This window comes from Bufo gargarizans, chromosome 9, assembly GCF_014858855.1.
Source record: "Bufo gargarizans isolate SCDJY-AF-19 chromosome 9, ASM1485885v1, whole genome shotgun sequence".
Lineage (NCBI taxonomy): Eukaryota > Metazoa > Chordata > Amphibia > Anura > Bufonidae > Bufo > Bufo gargarizans.
The window spans coordinates 147,757,738-147,770,072 of record NC_058088.1 but is presented as its reverse complement, the minus strand read 5'-3'; positions in this window follow the sequence as shown (position 1 = coordinate 147,770,072).

The following is a 12,335-nucleotide window of genomic DNA, read 5'->3' as shown; positions in this document are numbered from 1 at the left end:
AACTGCGCCTGCGTTCTCCTCGGCTCCCCCACTCTCACCAATAGCCAGGAACCCGTCCTGCTCCAGACTCCTGCTACAGTACAGGGGCAGGAGGTGTCATCCTTCCCTGTGCGGCGCTCCAGGAAGAAAGACAGCTGATCGCACGATCAGCTGTGTTTCTGTCCAGCAGGACGGGGGCCGCAAACCTTGGCTCTGGGGGCTGCAGGTTGTGCACCCCTGTTCTATAGCAAAGAACCACCTATACGACGTGGAAGTGCAATAACCAGTGAGGACATGGGAAGCAGCAATAACCAGTGAGGACATGGGAAGCAACAGAAGCAGAACAGCGGGGGATCGGAATGGTACCCCTACTTTTATTGTTTTATAACATTCAAATCAGCTTTGAAGTAAATTATCATTGGTTGGATAACTCCTTAATACAGGCCCCAAAATTACTACAAACCCCCAAACTCCCAAAATGAATGCAGATTCCCAGACAAACCCAAAAATGAATAAAGAACTCCAGACAGACTCCATAATTAATACAGATTTTCAGGCAAACCCCGAAATAAATACGGACCCCCAAACCCAACATGATACAAACCCAGACCCCCTAGACCCAAAATTTATGGGTCAGAGGGGGAACAACAAGCCAGTAAGCAGCTCTGGCAGGGGTCGCCGTGCACCATGTCCGCATGGGGGTCCAGGCAGTTACTGGTTTGCAGATGCATGGGTTCCAGTCATTGTTGCTGTGGCAGGTAAGTGCTTGTTGTTCTGGGCTCTTTCCTACCGATCCAGCCCTGTCTCTATTCCAGGGATTTTCAGGGCGACTCGGGGTCCGAGGTTCCTGTTTATGAACCCTCCTACCATCTGGGTTCGCTCATATGGATAGGAGTCGGGCGAGGATCAGGGTTGCAATAGGAGGTGACCTGCTCCCTTATCCCGGTCCAAGCCTAGTTGCTCTTCCCGTTTACCTATGGTGCTCGGTAGGGAGTTTCCCCCCACTCCCCTCTGTGACAGTATGAGTCATTTAGGCCACTCTGTTTGTTCCCATTTTCTGTGTTACCTTCGGAAGAGGGTGTCAGCATGTTTCACCTTCTGTTTTCTGGTGCGCATGCTTGTCCTCCGGAGGGAGGGTGAAAGGTAAGATCCTGTAACAGTGCAGTTCTCTGTGACAGTGGTTGCAGTATAGATGTACCGTTACTTGTGTTTGTGTCTCCCCTCATCCATATCTCAGTGGTTCTGTCGCTTGTGCGGTTTGGCTGGCTGCATTCCTTGTTGTACTGGCTCTAGTGTTTGCTGGTTGGGGATGCTTGCTGGCAACGACCTGGTGTGAACTGGGCCTGAGTTTGATGCAGTATTCAGTGCGGTCACTCCTGACTGTGGGCTGGCTGCCTGTTTCCTAGGTGTGGTTCGGGCGTGCTGGCGACAGTTTTGGGTGACTTCCTTGCGCTGACGCTGATCTTTCTCTTTTCTTCCCCCATTGTTTTGGGTGTTCCACCTAGTTTCCCCTTTTCTGTTTAGGAGGGCTTTGAGGGGGGGGGGGAGTGTCACTGCTGTGTCTCGGTCTTGTTGTTGTGCGCCGTGACACTTTAGCCGTGCATGCTGGTTGACAGGGTCAAAGTGTTGTTTTGCAGCATGTGTGTGCTATGCTCTGGGTGTTCCATCTGCCCAGTCTTTGAGGGCCACCAAGTGAGACATCAAAGTCATCTTGATGTCACCTTCGCTTCCCTCCCCTATTCTATGTGTGGTGTGGTTCGTACGGGTTGTTGTATGTCTAGTTGTTGTTCCATGTCTGGTTTGTCTTTGGTATATTGGTGTATAGTCCTGCATGGATGCTAGACATGTTCCCTGTCTGTTTTGTACCTTCGGTGAGAGGGCTCCTGGGTTCCCTCAAGGGGGAACAACAAGTCAGTGAGCAGCTCTGTCGGGGGTCGTCATACACCCTGTCCGCATGGGGGTCCAGGCAGTTACTGGTTTGCTGGATTCCGTGTTTGTTGTTTTGTGCTGCATCCTGTTTGGTGTTCAGGTTCCAGTACAGATGCATGGGTTCCAGTCATTGTTGCTGTGGCAGGTAAGTGCTTGTGGTTCTGGGCTCTTACCTGCCGATCCAGTGGCTGTTCTCTGTCTTTCCCTTTCTGTGCATCTAGGCCAGTGGAGACTTCTGTTCTTCTGTGTCTTGGAAGAACAGGTCGTCTCAGCCCTGTCTCTATTCCAGGGATTTTCAGGGCGACTCAGGGTCGGAGGTTCCTGTGTATGAGCCCTCCTACCGTCTGGGTTTGCTTATACGGATAGGAGTCAGGGCAAAGATCAGGTTTGCAATAGGAGCTAACCTGCTTCCTTATTCCAGCCCAGGCCTAGTTGCTCTTCCCGTTTACCTACGGTGTTCGGTGGGGAGTTTCCCCCACTTCCCTCCGTGACAGCTATAGAGTTTAATGTTAAATCTCATAGTTTCTCATGTATTAGGTATTCATATACAGCAGAAGTATAATTTGATATTTTTATCAGTAATTGTAAAAAAATTGTATGGCACAAAATAAATATGTAATTACTAAATATATATATATATATATATATATATATATATATAGGAGATGAAAAAGGACAGCACTCCGGATAAAAATCAGTGATGTTTAATCACCCATGTGAAGGCAACGTTTCAGCTCATATGAGCTGTATGAGCTGAAACGTTGCCTTCACATGGGTGATTAAACATCACTGATTTTTATCCGGAGTGATGTCCTTTTTCATCTCCTATTGACGGGGTAAGCTGCTACATCCCTGGACATAGCACCCTCCTTGTGCTTTCTTCCAGTGCCGCCATTGTTTTCCTTTTTTATATATATATATATATATATATATATATATATATATATATATACAGTACAGACCAAAAGTTTGGACACACCTTCTCATTCAAAGAGTTTTCTTTATTTTCATGACTATGAAAATTGTAGATTCACACTGAAGGCATCAAAACTATGAATTAACACATGTGGAATTATATACATAACAAAAAAGTGTGAAACAACTGAAAATATGTCATATTCTAGGTTCTTTAAAGTAGCTACCTTTTGCTTTGATTACTGCTTTGCACACTCTTGGCATTCTCTTGATGAGCTTCTAAAGGTAGTCACCTGAAGTGGTTTTCACTTCACAGGTGTGCCCTGTCAGGTTTAATAAGTGGGATTTCTTGCCTTATAAATGGGGTTGGGACCATCAGTTGCGTTGTGGAGAGGTCAGGTGGATACACAGCTGATAGTCCTACTGAATAGACTGTTAGAATTTGTATTATGGCAAGAAAAAAGAAGCTAAGTAAAGAAAAACGAGTGGCCATCATTACTTTAAGAAATGAAGGTCAGTCAGTCCGAAAAATTGGGAAAACTGTGAAAGTGTCCCCAAGTGCAGTCACAAAAACCACCAAGCACTACAAAGAAACTGTCTCACATCCGGACCGCCCCAGGAAAGGAAGACCAAGAGTCACCTCTGCTGCGGAGGATAAGTCACCAGCCTCAGAAATCGCAGGTTAACAGCAGCTCAGATTAGAGACCAGGTCAATGCCACACAGAGTTCTAGCAGCAGACACATCTCTAGAACAACTGTGAAGAGGAGACTGTGTGAATCAGGCCTTCATGGTAGAATATCTGCTAGGAAACCACTGCTATGGACAGGCAACATGCAAAAGAAACTTGTTTGGGCTAAAGAAAACAAGGAATGGACATTAGACCAGTTGAAATATGTGCTTTGGTCTGATGAGTCCAAATTTGAGATCTTTGGTTCCAACCACCGTGTCTTTGTGCGACTCAGAAAAGATGAACGGATGGACTCTACATGCCTGGTTCTCACCGTGAAGCATGGAGGAGGAGGTGTGATGGTGTGGGGGTGCTTTGCTGGTGACACTGTTGGGGATTTATTCAAAATTGAAGGCATACTGAACCAGCATGGCTACCACAGCATCTTGCAGCGGCATGCTATTCCATCTGGTTTGCGTTTAGTTGGACCATCATTTATTTTTCAACAGGACAATGACCCCAAACACACCTCCATGTGTAAGGGCTATTTGACCATGAAGGAGAGTGATGGGGTGCTGCGCCAGATGACCTGGCCTCCACAGTCACCGGACCTGAACCCAATCGAGATGGTTTGGGGTGAGCTGGACCGCAGAATGAAGGCAAAAGGGCCAACAAGTGCTAAGCATCTCTGGGAACTCCTTCAAGACTGTTGGAAGACCATTTCAGGTGACTACCCCTTGAAGCTCATCAAGAGAATGCCAAGAGTGTGCAAAGCAATAATCAAAGCAAAAGGTGGCTACTTTGAAGAACCTAGAATATGACATATTTTCAGTTTTTTCACACTTTTTTGGTATGTATATAATTCCACATGTGTTAAATCATAGGTTTGATGCCTTCAGTGTGAATCTACAATTTTCATAGTCATGAAAATAAAGAAAACTCTTTGAAATGAGAAGGTGTGTCCAAACTTTTGGTCTGTACTGTGTATATATATAGTGACACGTAAAGGGAGTTGTATGGGGAATGTGAGGAATATGGTCCTCACACCCCCATCTGCTGACAGATAGCGGAGGTAGTGAACGCCACAGGAGGGCCCTGCTTTAAATCCCCAGCCCTGATTGTAATTTGATGCACCTCTTGGCATGTTCAGTGTACATGCAAAATAAGTTTCCACCCCCCAGCCATCTGAGTGTCAGTTGGCAAAGAAGAAAAACCCCCAGGGGGTCCAGGCTTCAAGGAGAAGGTCACACCTCAGTCCACCAGTTTGTAAGTCAAGCTGAATCTTGCAGGAAAACCCCCAGCATGGGGTATCCACCCTTGCCCAGGATCAATGAGACCTCCCAGACATGTTGGCACCTACCTTTCATAAGGAATTATGAATCGACTGGCCATCGCAGGCGCAAACCGGATACATATCTGTGTCCCGGTGGCCACGAGGTACGTTCCCATGGTCTTTGTTTAATGGGACGAGGTCAGGATAGGGAGATATCCATATCTCCCCATAGAAACCACATAACGGTACCAGGTTTGGACTCTACTTGTAGCCGGAACCCAGGCAGGTCTGTTGATCCCAGAACCATCTCCCTGTGACCCTCTGGTCTTGAGATATGAACCCTAAAGGGTTTTGTGGGTCATTTGCTGCCAGCCCAGAAGAGGGGGAGTGGACCCCTCCCTGAGGCCGGGAGGGGAGGGGCTGGCTACAAGTTAAAAGTCTGGTGCCAGCAGCAAGAATGCTTGGGTGACAGACAATGTCATAGAGCAGCAGGAAATGCTAGCAGAATGCTTGGGTGTATAGGGAGAGGAATTATCAGTAGAAAGAGGGAGGTGCTCATACTGCTCTACAGAGCACTAGTGAGACCTCACTAGTGCTGGAGACCATATCTCCAGAAGGATATTGATACTTTGGAGAGAGTTCAGAGAAGAGCTACTAAACTGGTACATGGATTGCAGGATAAAACTTACCAGGAAAGATTAAAGGACCTTAACATGTATAGATTGGAAGAAAGACGAGACAGAGGGGATATGATAGAAACTTTTAAATACATAAAGGGAATCAACAAGATAAAAGAGGAGAGAATATTTAAAAGAAGAAAAACTGCTACAAGAGGACATAGTTTTAAATTAGAGGGGCAAAGGTTTAAAAGTAATATCAGGAAGTATTACTTTACGGAGAGAGTAGTGGATGCATGGAATAGCCTTCCTGCAGAAGTGGTAGCTGCAAATACAGTGGAGGAGTTTAAGCATGCATGGGATAGGCATAGGGCTATCTATAGTATTTAGTATATTGGGCAGACTAGATGGGCCAAATGGTTCTTATCTGCCGACACATTCTATGTTTCTCTGAAGAGGGGTCACATCCTACAAATGTGTTTAGAGGGATCCAGGAAATAGCTGAGCTCACGGCCCGTCATGTGGACTCCAGCAAAGAACATCTCAAAGGAACTTTCATCATACTCGGTAACTGACTTTTACACTGCTTAACCCTGTTGTAACCATATAACCTGTATCTGTAACCTCAGACCACTGTATATATTGTCTGTGTATATTGTGTTAAATCTAGTGTGCCCATACGGCGATTAAATCTATAATTTAATCTTGCGCTATCTTGTATCTCGATCACGAATCCCCACGTCCGTGTTTTGGCCTAGTTATAAGCTACCGTGGGTTGGTTTCTGACCCTATATAATCCCGTTAGCGGACCGGGCTTATATCAAACAAGAACTGGTGGCAGTTACCCGAGCTGAGGGCGTGCTGTTTTCACTGCGGCAGTGAAAAGGCTCTCTCAGCTTGTTGCCTCTCTGTGCCTGCGTGGACAGGAAGTGTGTGTGTAAACTATACCAGCCTGACCTTACGTGCTCCTCTGGAGGGCGTAACTTCACGTTTTGGCAAACCCGTGATAATACCAGGTCTCGTGAGCTCGACGTGGTTGACGTCAAGCAGGCACGAGGTGTGGTATTCATCACAGGGAGGCAGGTATTTTCCGCCCAGTGTATGCTGCTGGATTGATTAGCGGCCAGGTGGGGTCAAACACCGGACTAGATCTCATGTGCCAGTCCGGATTTTGGCAACACCTAGCTGCCTTTAAAAGACAGCTGGGTATAACAGAAAGGATCTCTGTATTGGTATCTAAGAGTTGTGGCGGGCTTGGAGGGCTGAGACCAGTGTGAGGGGAAACAGGCATCCTAAAGCCTGTGTATGGACTTTTTAAGGCAGAACTGCCAGCAGGGTGTGAACTAACACCAAAAGCACAAGGTGACTTTTTGTGTTGAATGTGACTTTTTGTTTATGAACTTGCCAAGAGTGTGAATAAACACTAAACTGTTTGATTTAAGAGCTGGTTGGTGCCTCTATAATGCATCTGCTTATCCTGTCTACCAGAGCGATTGCCCACAGTTAGTAGAGGATGCGTGCATACACAGTGAGGCTGGCGTAAAAGACGAAATTACTTTTTTTTCCCCCTCCGGGCACAGATGTATGTCCTGGATTAAACCAGGTAAATTTCAACCCGTGTTACTCTGCAAAATGAAAGCTGTAATGAAGGCCCTCTTGGGGGCTAATCTGCAACAGCAGGAAGCTAATAAGCAGCAGCAAGAAACAAACTAGCTGCTGCAACACGTGATGGCTCTACAGATGGCAGGAGCATACCCGACGTTCACGATGCCTGGAAAGTCAAGGATGAGATTCTGGCGAGGCTGGGGGTGAATGTGTTGGTCTGGCCCAGAGGGTGCATCAGTGGGAGTTTAACCTGGCTGAGCCCGCAAGACCCCAGTATTATGCTTTATTGCACCTTTTGTAAAAATGACTACAACCGGACGTACTGAGTCCCACTGCCATGCTGGACCTTATTTTAGCTGATATGTTCTGGAGGGCGTTGCCATACCATCTTCAGCATTGGATTGGCCAGGCATCTGTTAATGCCCTTGAGATGGTGGACCTGGTTGAACGATATGAGGCTACCAGGAAGCTAAATGGGGGGGCTTTTTCGGGAAGGGGGCAGTTAAACTCCAACAATTCCCACTCCAGACCCTGGGACTGGAGCTGGAAAAGGAGGTACCCACTGCAGACCTGGCTTTGATGATCTGTTAGCGGAGTCATGAGCCTGGTCGCGCAAGGGCCGACTGTCCATATATGGTTGAGTCCATGGACACTAACTATGGCTACCGTCGGTTGCTGTATGCCAGAAGCTGTGTGCAACAGGTACCAGTGAGTCTCTAGATAATAATCACCTGTGCCAGGTGGAAGTGGGAGACGCTCCAGCGGTGGTTCTGCTGGACTTAGGGAGTATGGTGACCCTGGTAAAGGCTACCCTGGTGTGACCAGCTGTGTTTACTGGCTTGAAAGTCGAGATAATGTGCATACATGGTGACTTAAAAGACTACCCCACCACTCTGGTGTCTTTAACCACGGTTGCCCCCGGGCCCTGAATTGGCAGACTTGAATGCCGCCGGTGATAATTTTGGTACAGCACAACACAGGGACCTGACATTATCCCAAGCCTGGGAGAATGTATTAATGATCGATGGAGAACCACAACAACCGGGGGCCAAGTCGATATTTCCTCGTTTTGTGGTTCTCCATGATTTTGTGTATCGGGTCAACCTACTACGGGTTGAGAATGCTAACAGTTGGTGGTGCCCAAGGCTTATCGCAAACTGGTACTAGATCTAGTGTACCAACATGTTCCCGGGGGTCATCTGGGATTGCAGAAAACACCGGACCATATACTACAGCGGTTTTACTGTCCCAGTGTGTTTAGAGAGGTGGAAGAGTTTTGTAAGTCTTGGCTGATCTGCCAGATAACTAGCCCCCAGCCCCATTTCCGTAGTCCCTTAGTACCTCTCCCGATCATTGAGGTCCCGTTTGAAAGAATCGCTATGGATCTCATAGGACCACTACCAAAGTCCGCTAGAGGGCACCAACACATTTTAGTCATCCTAGACCCGGAGTGGCGGTGCCACTGCGGCATACATTGGCCAAACTCATAGCTAAAGAGTTACAGACGTGGACAAAATTGTTGGTACCCTTTGGTCAATGAAAGAAAAAGTCACAATGGTCACAGAAATAACTTTAATCTGACAAAAGTAATAATAAATTAAAATTCTATAAATGTTAACCAATGAAAGTCAGACATTGTTTTTCAACCATGCTTCAACAGAATTATGTAAAAAAATAAACTCATGAAACAGGCATGGACAAAAATGATGGTACCCCTAGAAAACACAGAACATAATGTGACCAAAGGGACATGTTAATTCAAGGTGTGTCCACTAATTAGCATCACAGGTGTCTACAACCTTGTAATCAGCCATTGGGCCTATATATATGGCTCCAGGTAATCACTGTGTTGTTTGGTGATATGGTGTGTACCACACTCGACATGGACCAGAGGAAGCAAAGGAAAGAGCTGTCTCAAGAGATCAGAAAGAAAATTATAGACAAGCATGTTAAAGGTAAAGGCTATAAGACCATCTCCAAGCAACTAGATGTTCCTGTGAGTACAGTTGCACATATTATTCATAAGTTTAAGATCCATGGGACTGTAGCCAACCTCCCTGGACGTGGCCGCAGGAGGAAAATTGATGACAAATCTAAGAGACGGATAATCCGAATGGTAACAAAAGAGCCTAGAAAGACTTCTAAAGAGATTCAAGGTGAACTTCATGCTCAAGGAACATCAGTGTCAGATCGCACCATCCGTCGTTGTTTGAGCCAAAGTGGACTACATGGGAGACGACCAAGGAGGACACCATTGTTGAAAACGAATCATAAAAAAGCAAGACTGGAATATGCCAAACTACATGTTGACAAGCCACAAAGCTTCTGGGAGAATGTCCTGTGGACAGATGAGACAAAAATCAAAGTTTTTGCCAAGGCACATCAGCTGTATGTTCACAGACGAAAAAATGAAGCATATCAAGAAAAGAACACTGTCCCTACTGTGAAACATGGAGGAGGCTCTGTTATGTTCTGGGGCTGCTTTGCTGCGTCTGGCACAGGGTGTCTTGAATCTGTGCAGGGTACAATGAAATCTCAAGACTATCAAGGAATTCTAGAGAGAAATGTACTAGCCAGTGTCAGAAAGCTTGGTCTCAGTCGCAGGTCATGGGTCTTGCAACAGGACAATGACCCAAAACACACCGCTAAAAACACCCAAGAATGGCTAAGAGGAAAAAATTGGACTATTCTAAAGTGGCCTTCTATGAGCCCTGACCTCAATCCTATTGAGCATCTTTGGAAGGAGCTGAAACATGCAGTCTGGAAAAGGCACCCTTCAAACCGGACACAACTGGAGCAGTTTGCTCATGAGGAGTGGGCCAAAATACCTGCTGAGAGGTGCAGATGTCTCATTGACAGTTACAGGAAGCGTTTGATTGCAGTGATTGCCTCAAAAGGTTGCGCAACAAAATATTAAGTTAGGGGTACCATCATTTTTGTCCATGCCTGTTTCATGAGTTTATTTTTTTACATAATTCTGTTGAAGCATGGTTGAAAAACAATGTCTGACTTTCATTGGTTAACATTTATAGAATTTTAATTTATTATTACTTTTGTCAGATTAAAGTTATTTCTGTGACCATTGTGACTTTTTCTTTCATTGACCAAAGGGTACCAACAATTTTGTCCACGTCTGTATGTCGGAATAGTTATGCTGTCTCCGATTGACAGTCTATATTATTTATGTGAATAAATTAGAATCTGTAATGAAGGAGATTCTAATCTAATATCATAAATACCAAGCTAAAACAAGCTAGTGATCTGCATTTAATTGAAGACAAAACCTAGTTACAGACAAAATATATATGTAATTTATTAATACAATTTTTAGTGCAAAATTATATCTATAATAAAATTGGTGACAATTGAAATCCAATCAATGATATGCAAAATAGTAAGAAAATCTAAATAATTGAGAGTATATATATACACAATTATGCCTTATTATAATGATACCCCTCAATTATATTTTAAATCAATTTGGTACTTGATTTCTCCCAGCCGACAAATGTCTGATTAAACTCAAATCTGGTTTATATTTTATCTATAAAGATATATATATATATATATATATATATATATATATAAAATCAACCATACCGGTCTAGAACTGAATTCAATTCCTTGGAGATAATACCGTGTTTTCACCAGTATATTTTCAATCTCCCTGTATTGGATTAATTTTCAAGATGATGCTGCAGGTACACCCCAATCCTATTCCAAAACAGATACTATATACAAGGTATGGTTTTAATTGAATATATATAGATATCTATTATATTAATTAATTATCCTATAAAAGATAGGTAAGGTTATACTATACCAAAAATGTCAGCTAGCAGAAATCTGTTTCAATGGTTCTAAGATGGCTGCCTCCAATGACTGAAAAGGTGGTCTGGGCTGGATCTGATGGATTAAGATGATCTGATGATGGTTTGCTTCCTGATCTAAAGATGAATGTCTGATGAAGGTTTTCTGATGATGAGTCTCCCTCTGTCAGCCCATACCATCTTTTTATCCTATCTTAGAAAGGGCTTGGTCAAGTTTTATCATTAACTAGTGACCTCATTTTATAACTAATAGGACCTCCCCTAGGGATAATACACTCTAAACCTTAATGTTACCCTAACACTAGATGGCACTAGTACTCCATACAAAAGTCGAGGCAATTATAGCTAGTTCCTGTATATATTCTTTTAATTTGAAGAAGGGATACATTTTAACTAAGGTTTCATACAGACCTTGAAGAGACTGGAAAGAAACAATGACGTTTATCTTTTGTCAAACATTTAGACTCTTTCTAAATCCCTAACTAAACCCAATTCATTCCAAACATACACTACAACACTTATGGTCATTGTTTGGTAAAAAGACAGGGTTTGTTTATGATCACCTGTGTCCACATTTCTCCATTCAAGAAATCTTCAGGGAAATAGATCATTAACTTACACTTTACTCTGGGAGAAATTACCTTAATTCTTACACATATCGTACTTACAGTACAGACCAAAAGTTTGGACACACCTTCTCATTCAAAGAGTTTTCTTTATTTTCATGACTATGAAAATTGTAGATTCACACTGAAGGCATCAAAACTATGAATTAACACATGTGGAATTATATACATAACAGAAAAGTGTGAAACAACTGAAAATATGTCATATTCTAGGTTCTTTAAAGTAGCCACCTTTTGCTTTGATTACTGCTTTGCACACTCTTGGCATTCTCTTGCTGAGCTTCAAGAGGTAGTCACCTGAGATGGTCTTCCAACAGTCTTGAAGGAGTTCCCAGAGATGCTTAGCACTTGTTGGCCCTTTTGCCTTCACTCTGCAGTCCAGCTCACCCCAAACCATCTCGATTGGGTTCAGGTCTGCTGACTGTGGAGGCCAGGTCATCTGGCGCAGCACCCCATCACTCTCCTTCATGGTCAAATAGCCCTTACACAGCCTGGAGGTGTGTTTGGGGTCATTGCCCTGTTGAAAAATAAATGATGGTCCAACTAAATGCAAACCAGATGGAATAGCATGCCGCTGCAAGATGCTGTGGTAGCCATGCTGGTTCAGTATGCCTTCAATTTTGAATAAATCCCCAACAGTGTCACCAGCAAAGCACCCCCACACCATCACACCTCCTCCTCCATGCTTTACGGTGGGGACCAGTCATGTAGAGTCCATAGGTTCACCATTACTGCGTCGCACAAAGACACGGTGGTTGGAACCAAAGATCTCAAATTTGGACTCATCAGACCAAAGCACAGATTTCCACTGGTCTAATGTCCATTCCTTGTGTTCTTTAGCCCAAACAAGTCTCTTCTGCTTGTTGCCTGTCCTTAGCAGTGGTTTCCTAGCA